Source organism: Castor canadensis, chromosome 9 (assembly GCF_047511655.1).
Source record: "Castor canadensis chromosome 9, mCasCan1.hap1v2, whole genome shotgun sequence".
NCBI lineage: Eukaryota > Metazoa > Chordata > Mammalia > Rodentia > Castoridae > Castor > Castor canadensis.
The window spans coordinates 83,486,350-83,499,624 of record NC_133394.1 but is presented as its reverse complement, the minus strand read 5'-3'; the positions used below and the strand labels follow the sequence as shown (position 1 = coordinate 83,499,624).

General features: G+C 36.9%; 1 protein-coding gene across 1 annotated transcript in view; it reads left to right on the top strand.

Moving 5' to 3' along the window:
• Positions 1–4,216: 4,216 nt before the first annotated feature.
• The window catches only part of Arhgap24 (Rho GTPase activating protein 24), a 473,771-nt gene continuing 464,712 nt past the window's right edge, over positions 4,217–13,275 (top strand). The window contains exon 1 of the mRNA XM_074041831.1: positions 4,217–4,297. The gene's annotated coding sequence lies outside the window, so the exon portion shown is untranslated. The remainder of the gene's footprint in view (positions 4,298–13,275) is intronic.

The following is a 13,275-nucleotide window of genomic DNA, read 5'->3' as shown; positions in this document are numbered from 1 at the left end:
AATGTAAACTTAATTGGGACATTTCTGAACATATGGCATAAATCAAAGTCTAAAATTATCCCTATATTTTATATATAAACTGTCATAAAAGCAGACCTTTTTCAAAGTCTAAACATTTAAAACATTATTTATAAACAATACCTACTTAAACTCAACAGACAAAAAAGTTATGACTAATTATTGCCAGGATGAGCTGCAAATCAGATGCTCTTCAACTTATTATGGGGTTATGTCTCTATAAACCTGTTGAAGGTGAAATATAAATCACAAATCCATTTAGTACACTTAGCCTCCCATCCATCAAAGCTTAGCAATAGCATATACTGCAGAGTATCAGTTGTTTACCTTGTGATCATGTGGCTGACTGCCCCACAGCCTAGCACCATGAAAGTGTTTTACCATATATCACTAGCCTGGAAAAAGATAAAAATCCAGACTCTGAAAAGTTTCTACTGAATGTGTATAGCTTTCACACCATTGTTAAGTCAAAAAAAAACACAAGTCAAACCATTATAAGTAGGGAGCCATCTGTATTTGATAAAGGGTACTCATGCATCTTTCTGTAAATAGACATGAGAAAATGTAAGTAGAAATGCAGATTTGGCTGGTGGTGAATAGGTAGTTGTCTCCCTAATTTTTTCCTTACTAATATCTTAGCTGAGAATACCACTGTCCAGCTAGAACTTCTGTTCCCTACCATCCCTAGTAGCCTGGCGTCTCCATGTGACAGTATGTATGCCAATGAGTCATGAGCAGAAGTCAGTGTGCCCCTTTCAGGTCTTGTCCATACAACTAGGTTACCCACACTCCACCTAACTTACTTGCCTTTCTTTCTGGATCCTCGTGATCTCTACAATGAACTTGAAATCTATGTGTTAAGGGTAACAGAACAGCTTCTCCATTTAAATTCCTGGAGACAGCTTTAAGAAGTGGAGCTCTTCCACATTCTTAAATAGGAGGGACTATTTCATGGAAGAGACCTAAACATCTTTATTATTTAAGCTGTAGCATTTGGAATCTCTGTTACAGCATTTCAAATTTTATTCTAACATAGACTTAAAATCAAAATATGAATAGCAAATCTGGTCAATTACTCCATTTCCTTTTTCTAAGAGGCATGGGTCTCATCAGAGAAATTACAAAGCAGAAGAAATTATAATAGAAATAAAGCATTAAGGATTTTTAATTTACATTAAAACAGTTAAAAATAAAGGGTTATATTAAAGTCCTTAACCAACAGCCTAAAATTTCTTCAGTAAATATAATTTTCTAAAAAGTGCTATAAACAAGAAATGATGATTTCAAAAACATATGGCCTTCCTATTATATAAAATACTGCTTTTATCTTATTTAGTTCAAGATGGATTTTAGCATCATTATTCTGGTAATTTTGACCTTACATTGGCTGGGGAAAACTTATAGGCAGTTTCTAAAAGGCAAAAAAATTTTACAAGTTACTTCTTTAATCATTTTACAGATTTAAACTTTCTCTTTTAAATGATTATGGCTCTTTTAGCCCTTAGCAAAACAGCATCACTCAGTAAATGTTTTGAGAAATAACTGAGTAAATGATGCAGAAGTGTTATCAGCACATTAGGTTACTTGCTCAGTGTACTTAAGTTAGAAGATAGAATCAAGCTTTCTACCTTATTTCTTTTTTAAAAGAATGCTTTCTCTTGCCATTCTTTCCCAAAATGATTCAAGAAGTCCACTTCATAATTTTTAAGATACTTGAGAATAATTTTTGGGTAAATGCATAGTAACAGAAAAACACACTGTTTGATATAAACTTGTGAGCTCAAAAACATACATAAATCTTGGAGGCCTAGTAGCCTCATCAACAGACAGTACTTGTGTCCCTGTTTAAGTCAGTTGTCTGCTGTCTATGTTAGTGATAAAAGTCACCAAAACAATAGTATTCATATGCACAGGGGAAAGGAAACATGAAGTGTTAAGTTCTATCTTAAAAGTAATGTTATTTATCGAAGAGTTACTCTAGGCTTCCTCTTAAGAATCCCTCACATAAGCAGCACCTTTGAAATGCACAAGTCTCTAATTTATCAGTTCACTGGGATGCCAATCTCAGTGTGACCTAGTCTTGCCTCTGTTTAGCCACCCACATCATAAATCACTTGGCTCCCTGCTCTGGGGATAGGCTTGAAACCTGTAGTCCTCAGGTTCAGTAAGTAAAATGGAGCCCAAACCTGGAAGTTGTGAATGGGAATATATGAACCAACAAGCATCTTCCTCTTCCTCCTTTAAGGCTGCATATAGCCTTATGAGCTTAGAGCATCATAACACCCAGGAAAGGATGTCTGCATTGTGTTGGTTTCCAATACTATTGACACTATGATTATATTTCACAGGGGATTTTTCATCGAGAGGACTGTGAGGTGCAACTGTGTTTCAAAGTAGTTGGTTTCTTGTATAATCCTATAATACTGAAGGATCTGGAAAGAAGGCCACAGGCTTCACCATGTTGCTAAGGAGTCCACAGCACAAAATGTGTAAGAAACCCTGATCTTGAGCACTGGGGATGAGTAGATAATGGCTAATCCTCAGCATGCCATACAACCAAGTGCAAGATCAGAGCTGGCTTCCATTCTGGGAGGGAGCCAGTCTTCTAGGAGGCAAATAGGATGTTAAAGTTCAGTGTTATCCCAGGAACCCAGAGTTCAATGTAGTATCCTTCCAGCCTCTCTTTCTAACCAACACCCACATTCACGGTGACTGGGAGACCACACTTAAACCACACCTGGCTTTAAAGCATAATTTTTCACATCTTCTAATGCAAAATAATCAAGGGAAATGTCTTATTAAAGTAAGAACCATAAACAAACATATTAAGAAAAGCTTCATTTTAGAAGAAATAATGTCATATATCTAATTAGTGACCCTACATGTGAGGTAAAATCTTTGCCAATTACTGGGCATTCTTCTCCATTGCCCTGTTATTTTCTGAGAATTTAATGCTATCCCCATGGGGTGTGCTGATGGGGGTCATACGTTAGGTAAATAAACTCAACTATTGGGCTTGTATACACTTGCAAAATAGTCAGACTTTGTGTTTTCCTTTGTTTGTCTAGCAATTTATCACATAAAACCCCACTTATATTTGAAAAAGAAATTTCATTTATATATCCTTCAATAGTTTAACCCATCCAAAAAATGTTTTGTGAAAACGTATTCAAAGCTGAGTCAGCTTATATAAACATATTTTTCCATATTCTTTGCCTTCCAGTAGAGCACAGATTCCAACCTCATATTTTTCTCCTTTAAATACCAGTTTAAATATAGAACTTCTGGTTCAAGGACAAAGCACTGATGGGTTCAGATGTGGCTCTGGGACTCAGCAGCTGGAGAGATTTGGCCACATTCCCTATTCTGGTGACACATTAAAAAATCCAGAAACTTTAAAACATAATTACTCAGGTATCCTCCTCCCCCCATCCGTGAGTTTCCTGTTTGGCATGGGATTTGGGCTTTCATGTTTTCAAAAAGTGTCCCTTGATGATTCTAGTGGATAACTAGAATTAATAGAATTTAAAGAGTTTAACCTCCTCACTTGTGAAAAAATTTTCAAAATTTCTATATCCTGAAAATATTGTGAAAAATTAATGGAAATAATGCATTTACATTTAAAGCACTACAAAATTAATGAGGATAAAAAAACATGATGGAAGACCTCTATATCCCTTGGTAAGCATTGCCTATATTTGTTTCAACACCTAAATGAGTAAAAACATGCCAGACTTTCAAAGAGCAAACCACTTTGATCACCATTATTGTTTTATCTCACTTATTTATTAAATTAGTCCTGGCTGATTCATCGTCTCATAGGGTAAGTGATACAAATAATTTTTGTAATATTGATAATGGAAGAACAGTTATATATTTAGACATGAAACAATTAAACAATGCCTTACCTTTATTATGAAACTGGCATTTTTATCATCATGCAAATATTTTTATAATGTATATCTTGGATTTGTTAAGTAATTTTATGACCATATTATGGCATACCTTCTGTTATTTTATTTGTTCTTATTAATTATTAAGCAAGATGCATACGTGCGCTGTAGGTTACAGGCTACATGACTAGTGGAGGTGGTATCTTGGGTCAGAATGTCCTAGAAGCAGAGCTTATCAAGGAAGTCTTGCAGGAGGAAGGGAGAAACAGAAGTCAGCTTGGGCAGGGGACAGAGCACAGCCAGGAGGGAATCTCAGGATTTGGCTTCAGTTTGATCCCGGAGGAAACTTGTGAGCATGAACAGAACACAGTCTGTCCCTCTTTGAGGTAAGGTGGCTGGGGTTTTGCACCTTGTGATGATCAGGTTTCAGTTGAAGGTGAATCCCTAAAAAAGAGAGCAGGTGTAAGCCATAGCATCCAGATTCACTGCAGCTGGAGAAGGGGTGCACTGGCTCATACAGTGGGCCTAGGAACAGTACCAACAGCTTTTCATTCAGAAGCTATTGCTTTTTGCCTAAATTATTATCCTTACCACTTGCAATTTAATGCCAACAGTTTCGTTCTTTTGGATAAGATAAAAATAAGAACCAAATGGATCACACCTTAGGTTTGTATCTTAGCTGTCAAAGAAGAGAAGACAAATATTTATCAAGCACCTGCTGATGCTCAATAGTCACTCAGATTGTAATGTGATGATGTACATTATCGGTTATCAATATATTCTTGTGTGATTAAAGGGATACTTTAGTGTGAGAAAAATAGGTAGGTTGAGAGCAAAATATACCTGACGTAGGTAGCCGAAGAGGAAAAATGCTATAAATAAAACTACTATAAATCAAAGGAGAAAATACTATAAATGTTTGAAGATCTGCTCCAAAATGTTAATATTTTTGTGCATCCCTGTGAAGAATAAATCAAGAAATCAGTGCTCAACACATGAGTAAGTAAATGTCAGAAAATAAAATGGTAACAATGAAGAATTCTGAACAGAACAGGTCCCTTTGCAGTTTTTCCTAAAACCAAACCTACTAAGGAAAAAAAAAAGAAGAATTTAAAAGGTAGTGATTAGATTTAGATTTAACAAAGCACCAAAATTCATATCTTAAAACTGCTGGTACTACACAAGGATAATATCTACATTCCAACTTCCATGGCAACCTGTATTTTTTCATTGAAAAGGAGTCTGCTGTTATTTTGAGGCATTTATCTTGAAAGTTGATTGACTTAATGAAACATCCTATGAGTTACCAATTGTGACAATACTCAGTGGATTCCTTCTTTGTTAACCAAAGTTAGAACTTTGTGGATTTGATAATCACAGTGGAACACATTTGTTCATTTCCTTATAATCTTTTCGGCAGTATGCCCATCAGATTTTCATCAGCCTTGCAACATATTCTTCTGGCATGCACATGATCTCATTAAATTGTACTGGAACATTCATCCAAGGTCATAGGAAACAAACTGCAGGTGTGAGTCAGGGTCTGCACACACCCCTTCATGTCAGACCCATCACTATAAATTCCGGTCAGTTGTTGCTTCATCAAAGACTTTAGAAAGCCTACCTTTTTCATACTAAATCTTTTCACCAATAAAGATTGCTGATCTGCATCTGGGAATACTGGCAATTTTTTTTAAATCATTTTTTCATCCTTGAACCACAGTCCCAGAAAGATCAAAATTTGCAACAGCAGGGACACCCACTTATTTTACTTCCTTATCTCTACTGTCTTACAACTGTCAGAAAGCAATGATCATCTTCCATGGCCCACTCAACCATGTGAGGTTTGTGTTATTTTCCATTAAAATGTTAGCACATGTGCAAGTGTTTTTATTAAAATCTACTAAGATGCCAAGTAGTAAATACATCTTGAGTTCAGAAATACAGATTTAAATGTGCTGGCTTTCCTCTGGGAATGAAGCACTGTGATAAGTCAAAGGTCCTGGGAAATTCTCATTTATAGGTATGGATTTGTGGTCTCTACATAGCTGCCTTGGGACTTTCCTGAGGAAGCTAGAAGTGCTTGGATAGGTGAGGTCTATAGCTACAGAGCAGAATAAAACCATCTGGTAACAAACACATTATTTGCTCAAGTGTGATGGTCTCACCACTAACTATTTTCCTTTCCTAACTTATGTGATAGATGAATTTGATATGCCAAACACTATCCCATGGGCAGGATATCCAGGGCAAGGAAAAATCCTACCAAATCCAGGCTATAACTGGTTATAACTGTAGTTATACTTACTTTATACAGTTTAACTCCAACCTTCTCTTTTTTACAAAAGAAGTGCATCACAATAAAAGAGAAGACCAGCTGCAATCTTCCCTAGAGGGATAATTTCTAATCCACTGTACTACAAACCATTAACTGTTGTAAGTTTATATGACCTGTGGTATATTCTCTAGTTCACCATAGCTCTGCATATACTCAGACTAAGACAACAGGCCACTCACAAGAAATGGGCAAGAGCTCACTGCTAATTCCTACACAGCTATGGGAGTAGTGGGATATCAGTGGGGACATGACTAGAGAGGGTTAGAAGAACTGGTTCTACCTCTGCAGCCATGAATAAATCTTTCCAAGTTTCACTTCAACATCATGAGACTGAGTTAAGAGATTTTTAAAATCTCTAAATGTAATCTTAAAATCACATCCTCTTAAATCTACCATGATAGACTAATAGTACCTTGGTGGTTAGCTAATATAACCCTCTTCTTTTACATACACAAAAAACCATAGGCCTAAAAAGGTGAACTTAGGAATCCATATAATGTTACTTAGTGAGCTCGTGCCCTATGTCAGGCACCCAGTCGTGAATTTTGCATGGCTTACTTCAATCTTGTCAATACTTGGGAAGGGTAAGTAATAATCTCATTTTATAGATGAAAGAACATACTTTAAATGTTTAAGTTACTTGATGAGGATCCCACATTGAATTAGATGGTGAATCCATTTGTCAAAGCCCCATATATTCAAGTGTACCACAGGTAGTTTTGACAGATGAGAACTAGGACTCAGATTCCATCTCTTTTGAATTCTAAAAATTCTGTGAGTATCCTGAATCTCCAAGAGAGGCTACTGGAAATACATTATTTAATTAGGGGCTGCCTACCAAGTATGAGGCCCTGAGTTCAAACTCTAGAACCATCAAAAAAAAAAGGCTAAAGTATAGTTATATAATATAATAATGCCAGTAATTAAAATATGTGAACTATTTCAATATTGTTGAATGGAAAGCCCTGTGTTTGTCACTTTTTCATCACTCTGACAAAATACCTGAGGAAACAGCTTACAGGAAGAAGGAATTATTTTGGCTCACAATTTCAGAGTTTTCAGTCCTAACTGCTTGGTTCCATTGCTTCTGACCTGTGTATGGTGAGGCAGAGCATAGTAGTGGGGAGCATGTGGTGGAGCAGAATGCTCCCTTCATGGTAGAAGCATGGAGAGCATGGAGGAAGCAGAGAGAGACAGAGAGGAAAGGCCCCCAGACAAGACATACCCTTCAAAGGTGTACCTCCAGTGACTCATTCCTTCCAATCATTCCTTGTTTCCTAAATAGTCCACTAAGCTATGAATCCCTCAGTGATTAATTGATCAATGAAGTTCAGTTCATTATGATCCAATCCCCTCTCAAAAGTCCACCAGTTGGCAGTTAAGCCCATAACACATGAGTTTGGGAGGATATTTCATATACAAAGCACAGTCAGTAGATAATATAAGTTTATCCTTAAAAGTTACATTTGTAGACATATACATGAATCAAAGTATTCACAATGGTTTGAGTTTGGAAGGTGGATTTAGGGTCACTTCCTTTTTCTTTTTCCCTTTGAGAATTTTAAAATTTTCTGCAATGAACAACTATGACCTTGGAAAAGTTAATAGAATTCTTGAGTCTGTTTATTCATCTTTAAAACAAGAATAATAATACAACCTACCTTATAGGATTGTTGTGAGGATTTCATCATAAATTCTTTGGAAGTGTTCAACTTAGTACCTGGTCTGCTTTATACTTTAAATGCATCTCAGTTGCTGGGAGAAATGGGAATGTTGCTTTTTGAGTTCTTATTTTATTTAATTGCTGTATGATGTATATTTACTTGTAAGTCAATTAATCATAGTAGAAGATAACTACAGTCATTGGAGGTACAGCTTAACTAAAGGTGAACTATAGCTTATTTTTATTAAGAATCAAGCCCTTTGGTTGTGATGTATTTGATGTTATATAATTAACACACAGAACTTCAAAAGCTCCAACTAGAGACTGACCTTGCTGTTTCTCCTGAGGTGTAGGTTATGTCTCAGGGTGTCCAGAAGTCTGATAACATCTACCTCCTACCTCTCATATATTGGTTTCCCCAAAAGATAGGATTCTTTTAGAAAAAAAAAATCCAGAGAAACACACTGAAGAAACTCAAGTTTGAATAAAAATCCATACACAGGTTTGCAGGCACAGCTGAGGTGGAAGTTGTTTACTGTACCTTATGGAGGTACACAGGTAAAGTATGCCTCTGACCATGATTCAGAGAGCAATGGTTCAGAGCCATCTTTAGGGCAGGACAGGGAGTCACATACAGATATTTAATAAGAATCTAAGGACTCTTCCTAGAGTAACAGTATTCATGCATCTGTAAGTCTGTGGACCTGCTAGGCCAAAACATCTTACAAAAGAAAACTTGCTTTCTCATTAAGTAAAATTTAAAACTAGCTGACACAGACATATTGTTACAGTCCCAGAAAATACAAGTCTGTAACCCCTTTTCCTCACTAATCTACCTAAAAAACAGAGTGTTGCACAAACTCCTCTGTGCATGTTGTCATTTTTCCTGGTGTCTTCTTAGGATGAGTCCTGACATACAGTTGAATGACTGCCTTTTGGACAGTGGATGCAGACAGTTGAGCAAAAGGCCTTGGGAGTCTGAAACATGAATCAGATGACATTCTTGGAACTTAATTATCTTGAGTTTTCTAGCATTCTTTCATCTGTCAACATTACCATATCAAAATTTTATTAGGCTTGAAATGTTTATTCCTGCAGTCGAAATCAGTCTAAGTTGTAATTTTTCCCCCATTTCAAATATATTGCTATTTCACTAGATGGTTTGCTTTTATTTTATCATCCATCACAGTAAAAGCTGACATAACCTCAAGCTGGAATGTTTACTATCAATGCGTTAGCATTTCTTATGGTGACACAACCACTCCATTGTGCACAATTCAGAGCCTCAGTGGGCTGAAAGCTGTGGCTGCTACCATACGGAATGAGGAAATAGAAAAGTCAGTTGTCAGAGTGCTTCTGGTCTTGGTTGTAAAAGACTTTTGCTATCAACATCACAAATGTCTTCCTAGTTTTGCCTAAGCAAGTGACATACCTTCAGGGTGCTGCTGATATGCTGTACAGACCAGCATCCTTCAGGCAGAGGTCCCAGTCTTCCTCTTGCACATGTTTTTGGAAGGACCAAATATCTTACACATCTGTACTGTCTCCTTTATATTTCTTAAGACAGGAGATGGCTTAATAGCTGTATAGTCAGAAAATTGCTTTCAGAAGGAGTTGGGAATAGAGCTATAAAACCATAATGTCTTCCAGACCAACATTTTGTCTTTCAAGCAATCATAACAAACACCCAGGATTAGTCAAACAGAGGGTTTTCCTCCCTCTTCTCTTATTCCTCTGTAGAGGCTGACTTCTTTAAATAACATCTTTTTATCTTTGGGGGCTCTTTCTAGACTGTCTACATATATTTGGTGGCAAATAAAGAGCTCTTTTAATGGATATTTCAGCTGAAAGACTTGTCAGGATTCTTCCACAAAGATACAGCCTTAGACCAGGACTTAGATGGGCTTGCTCTAGTCCACTCAAAGTTGCAGTGCATTAAGAAATAACTTTACAGTGAAATTGGGTACAAGAAATAAAACATGCCACTGAAAAGGTTTAGAATGAAAAGGCACTTGAGTATTCTAACTCTGTAATTTTAGAATGAGGAAAGAGAGGTTGCAGTTGGGTAGCTTGTCCAGGCTTACGGAAAACTGGGCATAGTGGAGTAGATTGCCACTGTGGTGACATCTCATTTTTTTCAGTGTTCTTATGCTTAGTGTCAGACCATTTTCCAAATTCCTGGGACTTATTCTACCCTCCTCCAGACACACCATTTTGTCCATTTTTGAGGGAATTTTTCTGAGTTCTTGAAAGAAAATACTATTTTTTTTCCTTTGATACCTGTGTTTGTAACATTACAAACACCAATTGTTATCTAGTACAGTAATACTATTATGTGTGTGTGTGGTGTATGTATGTGTATTGTTTATTTTTAGCCACAGTCATAAATAAGGTTATAACTTTTTTCTTTTTATCTTCCTGAAATAGGTTTTCACCAATGTTCTTCAACCCACTTATTCTTCCTTTCTTTCCCTTTCCTCACACTCCCTAGCTTGTCATTTCTAATCTCCTGCAGGTGGACAAATACTCATATACATATTACAAGTTAGATAATATTTACCAAGGTTTTAGTGTGTGACCAGGAACATAATGTAAGTTCTCATGCTGGGGTAGCCCTTTCCTATTGATTTGTGAAATCTGGCAATGATGTCAAGCTCCCAAAAAAGTGGAAAGTAGGGCATTCCCCTCACCTGAACAGGTTGAGTTAGAGGTATTAGTAGTCACCAGGTACTCTTACTAGAAGAGGGTCTTACTAGAGTGAGTTCCCCAAATGCTGGTATTCCAACTTATCGGGCTGAGAGAAAACCGAAACCCCACTCTTTAAAGCATACTTTTATTTGTAATTTTGGACTGCATCCTTTATGTTCTGTGGTTTTCTTGAGCCCTGTAAATGGCTCTGTGTAGAACAGAATGCACAGGGTTTACCCATTTGAGAGCTGTGTTATAAGGTATGTTCTGAACTCCTATGCCCCTGACCTCAGAGATGAAAGACCACTTTGTCAAGGATGCTGGCTTTCTGGGCCTTTTCTTTGCAGAGCAGGTAAATGGAAATATTAGAGAATGGCTGAAAGAGCAGAGCACTCCTGGCAGATCATTCTTTGTGAGTAATGAAGCACTATTCTTCCTAAATGTCAGGGTGCCCCAAATAGAGTGAAGCCCTTAGAAAGGGACCTTTGGTATATTTACTTATTTATGTTTGTAGATGGTGGTTATTAAGCAAAATCAAAGAAGGAAGATGTGAACTGCAGTGGACCCAGGCATGACTGATGGCTAGTGGTCGAAATTCCAGAAGTTCCAAACAGAAACAGCATAGTCAGAGCCTTCCTGGATCTGGACTTCAACCAGCACATTGCACTGGTTCTAGGACATTTCTTTTCCCTCTGATCTGTGTAGGGCAGTGTGGACAAAGATTCCCCTCCTCTGTTTGCTTAGATACTAAAAAGTTAATTTCAAAATGGAGTGCCTCATTGTTTTCATTATTGGTTTTGTAAAAGAGAATCATCCTTTCTAATGTCCTTTCTTCCTTTATATAGTAACTTTTATGTTGTAAACTGACATTGTACACTATGAGGATCATTAATTGCCCCAATTTCTTCTATTAATTTCATGTGGTATTTTTATCTGTTTAGTATTTAATTTGTTACATCTTACATATCTTCTCTGGCATATATTGTTATTGCTATATTTAGTAACGTGGTTCTGTTTTATTTTAATGTGATCAATTCCATCTTTGATATCTGAACAAAAGCTGGATTGAGGACCTGCATTTTGACTGGAGGTGTGGCTCAAGTCGTAGAACACCTGTTTTACAGCATGAAATCCTGAGTTCAAACCCACCAAAAAAAAAAAACCAAACAAACAAACAAACAAAACAAAACAAAACCCTGCATGTGACACTGTTCCTTAGCTTCTTACAGAGAACAGAAGGTACAGCATGGGCCTTACCTGCTCACCAATATGATTGACAGGGAAGAAAGTGAGTTAATGTGGTATGTGGTATTTTCAACTTATATGACTTATAAATAATATCTGCAGCTCAATTAATTTAAAACATTATCCTTCTCAGATGTGTAGCTGGCAAAGATTTTCTCCCATTCTGTAGGCTGTCTCTTCAGTCTAGTGACTGTCCACTTTGCTGTGCAAAAACTTTTTAGTTTGATGCAGTGCCATTTGTTAATTCTTTCTCTTAATTGCTGAGCTATTGGAGTTCTAGTCAGGAAGTTATTACCTATGCCTATATGTTCCAATGTTTTCCCTACTCTTTCCTATATTGTAGCAGTTTCAGAAGTTATATTAAGATTTCATCCAAGCAGAAACTATTTTGCCCTTATCTCTAATTTTGTTGATGAGAGAGTATAAACATTAATAAGGAGGACCAGGGGTTTTTGCTAGTTGAGGTAAGGATAGCTATATAGGGAGATTCCTAGCATTGCTTCCATGTACATATGTGTTACATTCTAAATTGATTCTTCTCAAACTAACCTTTTCTCTAGTTCCTAGTCCCCTTCTCCTATTGGCCTCTGTTGCTTTAAAGTTTCTGCATTAATTCCTTTGCATTGAGGACATCAAATGCTATCTTTTTTTGGGTTACCTACCTATCCTCATATCTCCCTTGTGTGCACTCGCCTTATCATGTGATCAAAGTCCAGTCCCCTTGTTGTGTTTGCCCTTGATCTACAGTCCGCATATGAGGGAAAACATATGATTTTTGGTCTTCTGTGCCTGGCTAACCTTGCTCAGGATGATGTTCTCCAGTTCCATCCATTTACTTGCGAATGATAAGATTTCATCCTTCTTCATGGCTGCGTAAAATTTCATTGTGTATAAATACCACATTTTCTTAATCCATTCATCAGTAGTGGGGCATCTTGTCTGTTTCTATAACTTGGCTATTGTGAATAGTGCTGCAATAAGCATGAGTGTGCAAGTACCTCTGGAGTTACCCAAGCGAGGGGGTGGGGGGAAGAGGAAGGGCACAGGGAAAAGGAAGGGGTGGAGAGACGGGGGGAGTAATGATCCAAACATTGTGTCCACATATGAATAAAAGAACTAGAAAAATTAAAATAAATAAATAAATAAATGTTGAGGTAGCCTAAAGGAGATTTAAGAATATTACAAAAACTAGCAATGTTTTGGAGGGAGGAAGGTGGGGATTTCTGGAAACTAAAAATACTAGATAAACCAAGACAGGAGCTGCTCAGAAATGCATCCAATCTAATTGATGTACATGAACATCTGTATTATATTTGTCTGTCTCTTTAGTGAAAAATGTGAGCAACCAAATGCATTGGTGCAAAAACTGAAAAAGAAAAGATTTTATCCACCTTGAATTGATAACTAGTACAAGGTGAGAGACTGGGATC